Source organism: Cervus elaphus, chromosome 4, assembly GCF_910594005.1.
Source record: "Cervus elaphus chromosome 4, mCerEla1.1, whole genome shotgun sequence".
Lineage (NCBI taxonomy): Eukaryota > Metazoa > Chordata > Mammalia > Artiodactyla > Cervidae > Cervus > Cervus elaphus.
In genome coordinates this window covers 33,585,932-33,598,840 of record NC_057818.1, presented here as the reverse complement: position 1 = coordinate 33,598,840, position 12,909 = coordinate 33,585,932, and the positions used below count along the sequence as shown (strand labels likewise).

General features: G+C 39.8%; 1 protein-coding gene across 1 annotated transcript in view; it reads right to left on the bottom strand.

Moving 5' to 3' along the window:
- The window catches only part of LOC122691792, a 374,778-nt gene that overhangs the window by 346,451 nt on the left and 15,418 nt on the right, over positions 1-12,909 (bottom strand). The window contains exon 3 of the mRNA XM_043898642.1: positions 2,248-2,429. The gene's annotated coding sequence lies outside the window, so the exon portion shown is untranslated. The remainder of the gene's footprint in view (positions 1-2,247; positions 2,430-12,909) is intronic.

Genomic DNA, 12,909 nt, shown 5'->3' with positions numbered 1-12,909 from the left:
GCCCCTAGAGCCTGTGCTCAGGAACAGGAGAAACCACCACGGTGAGAAGCCTGAGCACCACAGCTAGACTCAGCCCTGCTCTCTGCGACGAGAGAAAGCCCGCAGGCAGCAATGAAGACCCAGTTTAGCCCAACATAAACAAACAATAAATACCTTAAAATTATTTTAAAAAGAACAATGTGGACAAGCGTGTGACTAAGTCGGCAACAGACGAGCAAGAATGCTTGTGAGGGTGGGGTTTGCCAGGGGATGAGGAAGGCCCTGCAAATGTGTTAGTGCACTTAAGCCTATGACCTTTCATTATAACCACTTGCCCCTGCACCTGTCTTGCCAAAGTCGGACTCTTTCTATTAACAGATAAGCCTGTAGGGAAGACCTGCGTGTGGTGATACAATGAGGAGGCACTGGCAGGGATCCTTTCTGCCCCCTGTGGTGTGCCTTGTAATGACGCTCACCCACATCCCCTAAGTAGACTCCTAATGACTCAGGCCTTTTGACTCTTTCTTTGAACATTTTAAAGCTTTGCTGAAGTGTTTGAAAACTCATTATACTTTATTTGACTTCCTTTTATCATACAGAAATAAAAAGCCCCTGATGGAGTTCTGGAATCAACGTTTCAGATACTGCACCCAGCAAAGTAGAGGGAAATCTTAAAAAAAAAAAAAAAAAAAGTACTCCCTGAAAGTCAATTAAGTATTAATGTACACATCTGGGTTCACACACACATGCATGTGGATTCACACCCTCACATGTGTATCACCCATGATACAGTCACACATTTCCTGTGAAGCCAACCCACCACCCCTTGAAAGTGAGGCCTACTCATCTCTGAAATAAAGTACACATGTGGCAAATTACATGGGAAAAGGAAAAAAAAGTAAAAAAGAAGGCAATTCAAAAGGGTACTACAACAGAGAGTAGTAGTTAATTATGATTTATAAACTTATTAAGCTGCTAAGCATTGTAACGAACCAAAGAACAAATTTAATTTTAAATAACATTAAAGTAGCAAAGTTGCCTAGATGAAAACACAAGCTCAGGAAATGTATTTAAAGACGGAGAAATCACATTTTTTTAGGAAATGGCCCAAATGTCACCTTTTAATTCTGCTTTCATCCATTTAACATGAAGGCAAGTAGAACTAATACAGAATAATAACAACTCAACATTTCCCAGATAATTGTTATTAAGTGAAATAATGTGTGCGTTTTTTCCTTCCCTTGACACAAGTTGTGTATTATTGGCAAAAACAAATCACCGTGGGTGTAGTTTTGAACTCTGATGCTCTTTGTGTACCCACTCTGTGCAAATCAGGGACTCAGTCTTGATAGTATGCATGTACAACTAAGCAGAAGAAAGTATCATATCCTCTACTTTGAAAGCAAAAAAAAAAAAACAAAAAACATTAAAATGATGTAGAAATTTTGGTATTACAGAAATCACCTATACACCACGTGATGATAAAGGTAACTTTGTTACATTTGATTACCTAATATTATGTTGAATTACAATTCTGAACTTCCCTGTTTTTGCCTTCTATGCATGTGAAACAAGAGGAAAATTACAGTGAAGTGTTAGTTGCTCAGTCATGTCCAACTCTTTGCGACCCCATGGACTGTAGCCCACCAGGCTCTTCTGTCCATGGAATTCTCCAGGCAAGAATATTGGAATGGATAGCCATTTCCTTCTCCAGGGGATCTTCCTGACCCAGAGATTAAACCTGGGTCTCCTGCATTGCAGACAGATTCTTTACTGTTTGAGATACCAGGGAAGCCCCTGAAGAAATTATAGTAGAAAGTAAATCTAAATGTGCTTCTTTAAGTGTATCCCACGTGCTAGTTCTTTAGCACCTGAGAAGTGATTTTGTTCCTATACCAGTCACTTAAGTTTAACATGGATTGATGATCAGAGATAAAGAGGAATAATGGTGTGTCTCCCTATACTAAAATGTTTTAAGGGACTAAAAACTAAACATACTCACACTTTTTAAAATGAGGTATACATGACTACAAAGCTCCTGAGGTTTAGGTTCATATCCTCCTGTTTTCCTGAACTGTCCACACAGAGCTCATCTGTGCCCCCACAGAATCTAGCTCTTTTTTTCTGTTTATAAAACTGCACATGTGTTGAGCACTTATTCTATGTCAAGCACCGTGTTAAGGATTTTACAGAGATTATCTAATTTCTCAAAAAAAAATCCATTCACATATAGGAAAACTGAGGATGAAAGAGTTTAATAATCCATACCAAAACATCAGGCTGAACTGGTGAGCTGGAAGGGGTCTCAGGGAGCCAAGCTTTGCAGGATGTTCTTAAGTCTCCAGCGGTGGGACCCACTTGGTGGATGGCTGGATGGCGGCTGTGTTCATCAGTTACTCAATTAGCCATCTGTTTTGCTGGTTTGCATGCCTTTTCCAATAAACAGGAAGCTTCTTGAAAATAAGGATTACAATTTACTTATTTATTCCTGAAGCACTGATTTTCTACCACAGACTAGATACTGTTCCGGGTAACTGGGATATAACAAGGACTAAATTAGAAGAAAAAAATAAAAGCAGCCTATTGGAGCTTAGTTTCTGGAGGGGGAAGAAAGAAGAATATAACTTTATAAATACTGTGCCCGGTGCTGTAAAGTCCTTAGAGTGGGGTAGGGGGGAGAGGGGCTGTGGGGTGCTAATCCAGAAAGTGGAAAAGGTTGTGTAAGTGTTTAAGAGGCAGGAGAGCAAATTTGTAAATGGAAGTCAAGGAAGGCTTCAAACTAAGGTGGTATTGATTCCAGGCAAAAGGTTGGTTACTACAAATGCCACAGAGCATGACTACATGAACTGTGTAATAGAAATACCAACCAGAACAGGTGGTAGGAGGTGAGGTCAGAGAATTCGTAAGATGAGGGAGGGACCCATCAGATAGAACCTGAGACCATTTAAATTCTCTGCATATATAGAAGGATTCCCATTCAATCAATTTCAATTAAAAAATAAACTTGATTTGGCCTGACCTTGACCTTGCTCAGGTCAGTCAGGGTATCACTGATACAGAATCATCATCAGACAAATAACAGGGCTAAAAATTGAATCCTTGACCTCTGCAAATATGATTTTAAGTTTCACATGTAAATTCCCCTAAGTATAAGGTCTATTTAATGACTTGATAAAATAATTAATTTGCAACCAAGATCAATAAAGTCCAAGATCAAAAAACCTAGAGATGATCCTAGACTAATTCTAGATGAACTACACTGTGCTCAGGACTATGTTTTTTTCAAAAATCTGGCCATCTACGGGATAATTTAAGGTACTATGTGAGGAATTGCTACCTAGTTGGCATTGGCTCCTGGAACACTCAGAGCAAAAGTGGATGGGGTGGGGGGAGAAGGACGGGAGTGAGAGAAAAAGGAGGAGGAGACAGAGGAGGAGGAGAAGACAAAAAGAGGTGGTGAAAGAGGAAAAGAAGGACAAGGGAAAAAAAAAGGAAAATTATAAGTAATTTTCTCAAGGACAGAAAACTGTGGACTCTTAAATCAGTCAAATCTAGGTTCAAATCCCAGCTCTTCCACTTGGGCATGAGAGATGACTGACTGCCCACCTGCAGACATTCCCATTTCCTTTCTTCCTTGATCACCTTGATCTTGTCTTCAGCATCCCCCACACGGCCATGCCACCAGAGTGACAGCCTACCTCAACCTCGTGATCTGAATCTTTCTTGGTCTAAGGTCATATTATGGTAGCCTTATTTATCTTGCTAACTGAAAGATCTGGTGTATATGGGTACAAACGCTAGGTCAAACTACAGTCAGTCCCTGGGAGAACTTCTGGAAAAGCTCTGTTTGATCTTAAAGAGACACTAGACAGAAACGTTCCCTTAGTTGAGGCTCTAGCATGCCAGCTGCATGAGCCAATGTGCCTTATTGGGACAAGCGAAATTAAGGGTGGCAACATGGGGGAGCTGCTGGAAATCTGACCCACTGGGATGATGCTGAGTCAATAAATTAAACTGTCTTGGACTTGAAACAACAGTATCATTTAGGCCACTTTCGGACGGGTTTTCTGTTTGCTGCAACTCAACCGAAAATCAGCGAAGTAATGAAATTCATAAGACAAGTGATCTCCTTTCATCTACCAAATATTTAGTGAGCCCTGTGAACCATGCTAGGAGCAAAAGGTAAAATGATGATGAAATTTCTTAATCTGGCTGAGTGGTGCTACTAATGCTGACCTTAATACTGAGCTCCATAATCTTGCTATGAAAAATAGGTTATTATTATTATTAAGCTTTGGAAACTGTAGGAAATCAGTTAAGAGATAACTGTTGCATAATTAGAAAAGTTCAATGCATGCCTCTAGCCCATAAAAATGGTTCCAATATGAGCTTTGGTAATTGATGATGACCTTTCTTCAGAATATTAACACTAAATGAGGAGGTCTAAAACACAGGGAAGTTTTTGTTCCTTACCCTGAAAAAGGCTAGGTAATACCATTGTGGTGTCATGGAAAGAACACAGTTTAGAACCTGGCATCCAGAAAGCTCTATGATTTATTGCTATCTGACTTGGGGAAAAAACATGATTTCTCTTGATTCACTGAAAAAAAAATAGAAGCTATATTCAGAAAAGAAGTTCCACCTGCGCCCATCACCAAATATTCCAAAGTCTCTATCATTATCAGCAAAGGTGTGTCTTTGCTTCTGCTATGGCAAGTGAAATTACAAGCTTTGCAGACCAGTTTTTCCAATATGATCTGGGCCCTCTCTCACCTAACTAAGGGTCTCTCTTTTGCTGTTATCTTCTCCCTTTTTTTGTATTATCAACTTTCCCCTATTTATTGCATCATTGTCAGACTAGATCACTGTAACATTTCCCACTTCACCAAAAGCACTTCTTTTATCCCAAAACCTCCTTAAACTATTGCCCAATACCTCTGTTCCCCGTTGCAGGAGAACTAGAACTAGATGTACATTCACTGTCTTGATTTCTCTCCTTCCTGGCCCTCTTCTTTGCACCCATTCCAGTTTTTTTAATGTGACTACTCTCCTGGAACAACTCCTGTCAATTACTTCTGTCACCAAATACAATGGTCATTTATTAGTCCTCACTGCACTTAATCACATCAGTGGCAATTGACACAAACTCCCTTCATCTTTAAATATATAACTTAGTTTTGGAGAAAACCCTAATTTGAAAAGATACATGCATCCCAGTGTTCACTGCAGCACTATTTAATCCAAGACGTGGAAGCAACCTAAGTGTCATCAACAGAAGAATGGATAAAGAAAATATGGTACATATATACTATGGAATATTACTCTGCCATAAAAAAGAACAAAACAATGCCATTTACAGCAACATGGATAGACCTACAAATCATCATACCAAGTGAAGTAAGTCAGACAAAGACAAATATCCTATGATATTGCTTGTATGTGGAATCTAAAAAAATAATACAAATGAATTATATATACAATAGAAATAGACATACACACTGAAAACAAACTTTGGGTTACCAAGGTTAACTTTCCAGGAGGGGAGGGATAAATTAGGCATTTGGAATGAACATATATACACTACTCTATATAAAATAGATAACCAACAAGACCTACTGTATAGCACAGGAAACCATACTCATTATTTTGTAATAACCTACAAAGAATCTGAAAAAGAATACATATGTAAGTATGCTTTTTCAGATTCCATACATATATATACATAACATCTAAAATTAGTTCAATATTTCAATTATTCTTCAATTTTTTTAGAGTATTTTTTTTAATAAATACATAACTTGGCTTCTGGGATACCAGAAATAGGTAAGGGAGTAGAGTGCTGCTGAATGGAGTTATTTTATATGTGTTGGTCATGAAAGGCCTGTTAGAAAAGATAATGTTTGAGTAGAGGGATGTAGGAAGTGGGGCTCCAGGTAGATGACTGGAGACAAGCATTCAGGCAAAGAACCCTAGATGCAAAGGCCTTCGGCGTACCTGGAGTCTTTAAGGAGAAAAGGAAACACATGAGACTTGAAATAAGTGAGGGAGGAGGAAAAGGCAGGAGAGGAGGTCAGAGGTGTGGTGGTTAGTGGCAGGGGGGTCTTGGGAACCTGGAAGACAATTTTCAGGACTCTGGCTTTTTTACTGCAAGAGCTAATGGATGTTTGGAGGATTCTGAGCTTAGGTGTGGCATGACAGATCTTTAAAGGGTCACTCTGGCTGCTGTGATGGGGGAAGAGCTGGGAGCAGGCAGGCAGAACAGAGTCAGGTAAGAAATCAGTAGCCTGGACTCAAAGATAGCTGTGGGAGCATGGAGCATGTTTGGATTTACAGTATTTCAGAGATGAATCTGACAGTGTTTGCTTGTGAGTGGGAAATGTGAGGAGAGAAGAGGGCTGACTGAAAACAGAATAGGTGGGAGGGTGGTAAGATTTTAAAGACTGTTTATACCGTCTTACAGAGGGGTTAAACCTAGGTGTACTCCAATACTACATCGCCTTAGCCAGCCTTGACTTTAATATTTGCGTGAATGTATTGTCTTTGTAAACTCTTTTCTTGCACTATTAATAAATTTATTCTTATTAATTCTGTTACCAGTCATTTCTAGAAATACATGTTTTAATTCTATGTGAAATACTCTAGAAATACAGTGATTTAAAAAAAAATTACTTCCCTTAAAAGAGTTGGATCACCCTTGATTTGATGGTCAGTGAGGCCCAGATGTTTTTTCATATGGAAAATGCATGACACAGAGTAACTGCTATTTTTAATACCACTCTGCTTCCAGAATTTAATCTTTTCCACCAGTTTTTACAGGATATGCTTTCCATCTGCCTATCAATTTGAGTATTCATATTGGATTGCTTTATTAAAAAGTGGTTTTCACAGTAGAGTTTCAGACCTCACTTTGTCCACACACAAGTGTGGGCTTCACTATGTTGTCTTTGGGAAGAGCGTGACCTTTGAGTTGGTTGGCCTTGGATTCAAACACCAGCTCTAACTCATTCTAGCTCTAATGTGACCTGAAGCAGGTTGCCGAGTTAACCTGAACTCAGCTTCTTCACCTATAGGAACAACAGAAGGAACTCCTATGATTGTGGTCAAGCCTGAATGAGAACAGCAGATAGAGTTCCTGGGAAGCTATAGAGCTATTAGCTCTCTTTTCCTTTGTTCAATCACCTGTCTATTACTCTCTTCTGCCATTTATGCCAGTATGGTGTTGCTGCTGCAGGGACTCTCCCTAAAGGTAGATTACACAGGCCTACTCTGTCAAACTCTAAGGGCTATGTGGATTGTTTCTGCCAATGAACTGTGGAAAAAGCAACGTGTCACGTCTGAGCGAAAGCTTGGTCAGTCACACCATGTTGTCCTAAAAGTCATGACAACCAAAGGGAGACTGCTCTATGAGCCTGGGTCCCAGAGAAAAGATGACAGACAGCAGAGCCATCGCTGACCCTCAGTGCACATGCAGCAGATGAGAAAGCAGACCTCCGTTTTCTGAGTCACTAGCACTGGGAACATTTATTATCACAGTTTAACGTAGCCTACTCTGACAACACATCTCAACAATAAAAGAAACATCTAGAGTGTCTCTCCACCTCAACAACAAAAGCAGCAGCATCTAGTGAATCCAAGTGAAGAAAAAGTAAAGCAATCAAAAAAAAAAACAAAAGAACAACCAAAAAATGCCATGCTAAGTATGGCCAAGACTCTGTGAGCTGTTAAAATTATTTATAGATGATACTTGCCCTCAAAAGAGATCACAGTACATTATTTCAGCATATGTTGTTATAAATTATCTCTCTTCTGTTCACACAAGGGAAGATGTTCTCTGACCTGGAAACATGAAGGAGACGTCAAAAAATGTCCTTCTGCCAAAAGGGTGTGGAGTGAAGAGACATTTTTCTTTTCTCATTGTATCCACGTCATATTCTACATATATCCCAAAGCGACGAGCTCACTGCAGTGTCTGTTATTGCAGAAGGACAAAAAGCAATTCCACGAGCTATTTTAGTTTTCCTAATGGAACAACTAGATGCTGCAGATGAAAGAGTTATTAGAAAAATAAGTCTTAGCTTTTCTATAAAAGCATCCAAAATGTGCTGCACATCCTGGCCAGTCCATCAGCACTGTGAAGGTGTACATTAACAGAGGACCTCTATTTAGATCTTATATTTAAAGTCTTCTTGCCCCAAGAAAGTCGCCAAAGAAGAAAAGCCAGAAAAAACACCTGAAGTTGAATGAATGTGCCTTGGTCCCATTTTTTTATGCATCTGTTTGATGCACTTGTTTCCAGTGACAGACAGAAGCCCTTGTCTGGTATTTATTCAGGCCACTCGCCCAACCTCTGTTTTCTTTCTTCCCTTTCCTGGCATTATGGTTCCTTGTCCCCACTCTCAAGTTCAGTTTTTGATGATGTGCTTCTTCGCCCTTGACCTCTGCCATTTCTTCTTCTTTTGTTTAAGTGTTCAACTGTGAGAAAATACACATAATATGAAATTTACCATCTTCACCATTTTTAGGTGTAAGATCAGTAATGTTAAGTTATTAAGATTGCTATCCAGTCCATCTCCAGAACTTTTTCATTGTGAAAAACTGAAATTCTATAGCCATTAGATAACAACTCCCAATTTGTCTTTCCCCAGTCCAGGCCATGACCATGCTTAGCTTCTGTTTCCATGAGTTTGACTGCTCTTGACACCACATGGAAAAGAAATCACATAGTATTTGTCTTCTCTGGGACTGATCATTTTACTTAGTATAATTATTTTACTTAGCTCAACTGTCCTCAATGGTATAGCATGTGACAGAATTCCCTTCCTTTTTAAACCTGAGTAATGTGGGCTACAGTAAACGGAGTTGCAAAGAGTCAGACACGACGGAAGCAACTTAGCATGCATGCACGCAATGTTCCTTTGTGTGCATATATGACATTTCACTTATCCACTCATCAGTTAATGGACTCGTGGGTTGCTTGCACCTTCTGCCTATTGTAATTAGTGCTGCTGTGTACATGTACGTGCCACCCCTTCTTAATGCTGACCTTAAGAACCTCGGCACGAGATAAAATGCTTTTGCTCTTCCATCCGCAGGTACACTGGGCAGGGATCAAATCGTGGAGCTGGTAGTGGAGCACGGTGACAAGGCACTTACCATTGGCATTAAGTCAAAGGGCTCCCAGAGCTCAGCAACCGAGGCCTACAGTACTTCAGTGCAAAAAACCATGATAGACAAAACGCCAAAAATAACAGTAATGGTGCATACAGAGCCATACTAACGCCAAAAGCAAAAGAAAAAAATAATAATAATATTGATCCTGCCTTTATTTGAAATTTGCCACTCAGTCCCTCACAGAATTTTTGCATTTTTTAAAAACACATTACATTGAAATATTACCTGGATTACTGAGTTTTGTGGTACCTCCTTAAATGGTGGGATATCTACCTACGATAAGGGCTTCCGTTTCCTCACCCTAGTCCCAGCCCCGTCAACCAGATTAGAGTTATGTGTTTATGGTCCCCACTGGCTTTGGAAAATCAGATCAGACCAAGCAATAGCTTCTTTATTATTATCTTTCTAAACCTGAGAAATAGGCCAACTACCATAGCTTAAGTTATCAATCTTACCCATAATCCTGACAAATATATCATTCTTTGAAACACCCCTTCTTGTGAAAATAAATTTTTCGTGGCCAAATTTGTTTTGTAAGTGATCAGTTAAACACAGCTAAACAGATATTACTTGAGAATGTCTAGGAATACATGCTGAATGTAACACTATATACTTCTTTGCCAATATATATTATGAGCCTTTTGGGTAGGTGGAGCTTGCATTTGAGCAAGTATTTGAGCAAGAAAGCACATTTTCAAGCAGAAATCCAACCTGGACATCCAGAGAAATGCCTAGAAAATCTTGGGGAAGAGATCTCAATAAACTGGAAGAAAATGCACACAGACTGTGAAAAGATAAATTGATAATAAGCATGCTGACACAGTCTAAAAAATGGTATCACAACAGAAAGATGAAAACAGCTCACTTGCTACTCTGGGGGAAGGAAGTTTATGTTGTATGGTTTAACATCCTCCTGTTGTTAGATAACACACAACTTCATGTAGGATGCAGTAGAAGAAATGTGAACTATTGTTCATACTTTTTCAGCAGACAGACTTCTCATTGACTGAAAAGCACCATCTTGCTAATTTCATATTAACTTTCATAAAATCATCATTTTGAGTTGAAAGGCAGGGTCAAAGCTGGCTTTACAAGAAGGTGGGGAAATGAACTGAAATTGATTAATCTGAAGGTATGAAAAAAGGCTTCTCTCTCAGCATAATAATGGTAAAATCCATTTCGCTGGGTGAGGCAATGCAGAAGAGTTCTCTTTATTAGATACTGGCAGATCAGCGGTCTTAAAGACACCCCATTACAAACAGTAGACAAAGCTTATTGGTTGTTCTCCATATGCCAGCTCCTGTGCTAAGTACTGAATGTGGATTACATTTTTAATACATATGATGGTCCCAAGAGGTAGATACTACACTTACCCTCATTTTGCTCAAGATGGAAATTAGGTTCAAAGAGGTTAAGTCACTTACCTAACTGACATAGTACAGGATGAAACTCGGAGCAGAAGCGAGGCAGTCTGACTCAACTCACCTCACAACCTCTAGAGGCTAGAACCTTAAAACCTTTGTCTTCTAAGTATCAGCAGGCATTAAGTTGGCCCCTAGCTGGGAATACAAACCGCTCTGGCTAGGAACAACATAAATAATGCTATCTTGAAGGAATTAAAGAGCAACAAAGGGAGCTGGCAGCAGGGCTGGCAGCACTAATACAAGAGCTTCGCATTTTCCGTGAGTACAACAGCCACACACTTCCAGAGGAAGACACTTAGAGGCAAATGAGTCTCAGAATCTGACCACTGGCAAAGACATCCACTCTCCTCCCAAAACCTATGTCTCCATCCCCGATGCAGCCAAATAAATAAATAAGTTTTTAAAAATTTAAAAAAGGAAAAGAGTAGCTACTGTTATGTTTATATTATGTGTTACATATTATTTATTATGAACCATTATCAGAATATCCTCTGAAGTTACACATATCAAAAACCACGGTAGATCTGAGCAGCTGAGAGGAGAACTCAAAGAATATTTTAGATTGTGAACTGTGTTCTTACATGTATTTCTTCACATTTTAAGTGCATGAATTCTCTTTACCAAAAATATTTCAAAAGCAAATTTCATACTTGTTCTGTGAGTTTCTCACAGAATGTTTTGGATTCATACCTCAGCTTAACCATGACTTCTAATTCTGCAAATGGTACAATGTTCCAACACACAATATATATTTTGTTATGCCTTTGCTATAATTAATCAGGCAAAAAATGAGTATTATATTTCCTAATGACAACTTTGTGTCCGCAAAGCAAAACCTTGCCACAATGTTAATACATCTATATGGTCGCTTGCATCAAAATGCACAATCCGTAATTCTAATTTCAAGCTTTAATTGCTATAGGCCACACTAATAAAGGATTTTAAAATGAAAAAATACACTTTCTGTAGGCTTTTTCTTTAAGAAATGCTACATAGTATAATGATATATGACACCCGGAGAACAACAGGATAAAAAACACCAAGCATTGCAAATGTGTTTGGAGAGAGAAAGATTAAGTTGCTACCAATTTTAATTTACTGGAACATATGAAAATGCACCTAACAATAACAGACTTTAAGAATAAGACAAACGTTTTTGTAATAAGAAATGCGTGAAATGGAATAGACTCTTCCTTCAAGCAGACCCCAGGAGATATTGGAGTGTTTACTGAGCTTCTCTTCTGTGCCTTGTTCTGCACCAGAAACTCCAGGGATAAAGACAATGAGGGAGGCAAGCTTCCTTGCCTAAGAACTTGAACTTCACATTGGGAAATTCACCCATCGTTGGGATTTTGATAAGTTCCCACTATCCTCAGAACTCAAAGCAGAAGCAACAAGATTAAAAACCTTAAAATAAATGATAGACGGTCATCACAAAGGGATAAACGATTCTTGGGCAACAGAAAGGTCTGGCTGTAGCAGAACTGCTTATACTAATGTATTTGAAGACAAGTGTGGCTATCAAAAGAGAGAGGGGCAGGAAATGACAGACAGATTTACCATGTGTCTCAGCAAGGCCTGGAAGGTGAAACAGAGGCCAGACCTGCCCCCATGAACCTCCCTTCCCTTGGACAGGACTGACTGTATTGCAGGGAAGGTGCAGAGGCTTTGAGTCTGAAGCACTGACAGCCTTGATCTTCCTGTGCTCTCCTTCTCCGTGTGTGCGTGCGTGCGTGCGTGTGTGTGTGTGTGTGTGTGTGTGTGTGTGTGTGTGTGTGTGTGTGTGTGTGTGTGTGTGTGTGTGTGTGTGTGTGTGTGTGTGTGCGCGCATGCTCAGCTGGGTCAAACTCTTTGCGACCCCATGGATGGTAACCCATCAGGCTCCTTGAAATTTTCCAGGCAAGTATACTGGCGTGGGTTGCCATTCCCTCCTCCAGGGGATCTTTCCTACCCAGGGATCGAACCCCCATTTCCTGTACTAGTAGGTGGATTTTTTACCATTGAGTCAGCTATGAAGTGACAATTGTAACAGATCTTTTCGCGCAATTCCACCCTCCCTGAACACACATAAACACACACACACACACACACAACTTCTTAGACTTCTCATTGTTATCAACTTCAATAACATGTTTAGTTTCTTATGAAGAGTGGCTATATGGCTTTCCCATAAGAAGACAGTGGGTTTCCCTGATAGCTCAGTTGGTAAAGAATCCTCCTGCAATGCAGGGGACCCCAGTTCGACCCCTGGGTTGGGAGGATCCCCTGGAGAAGAGAAAGGCTATCCACTCCAGTATTCTGGCCGGGAGGATTCCATGGACTAAACAGGTCACAA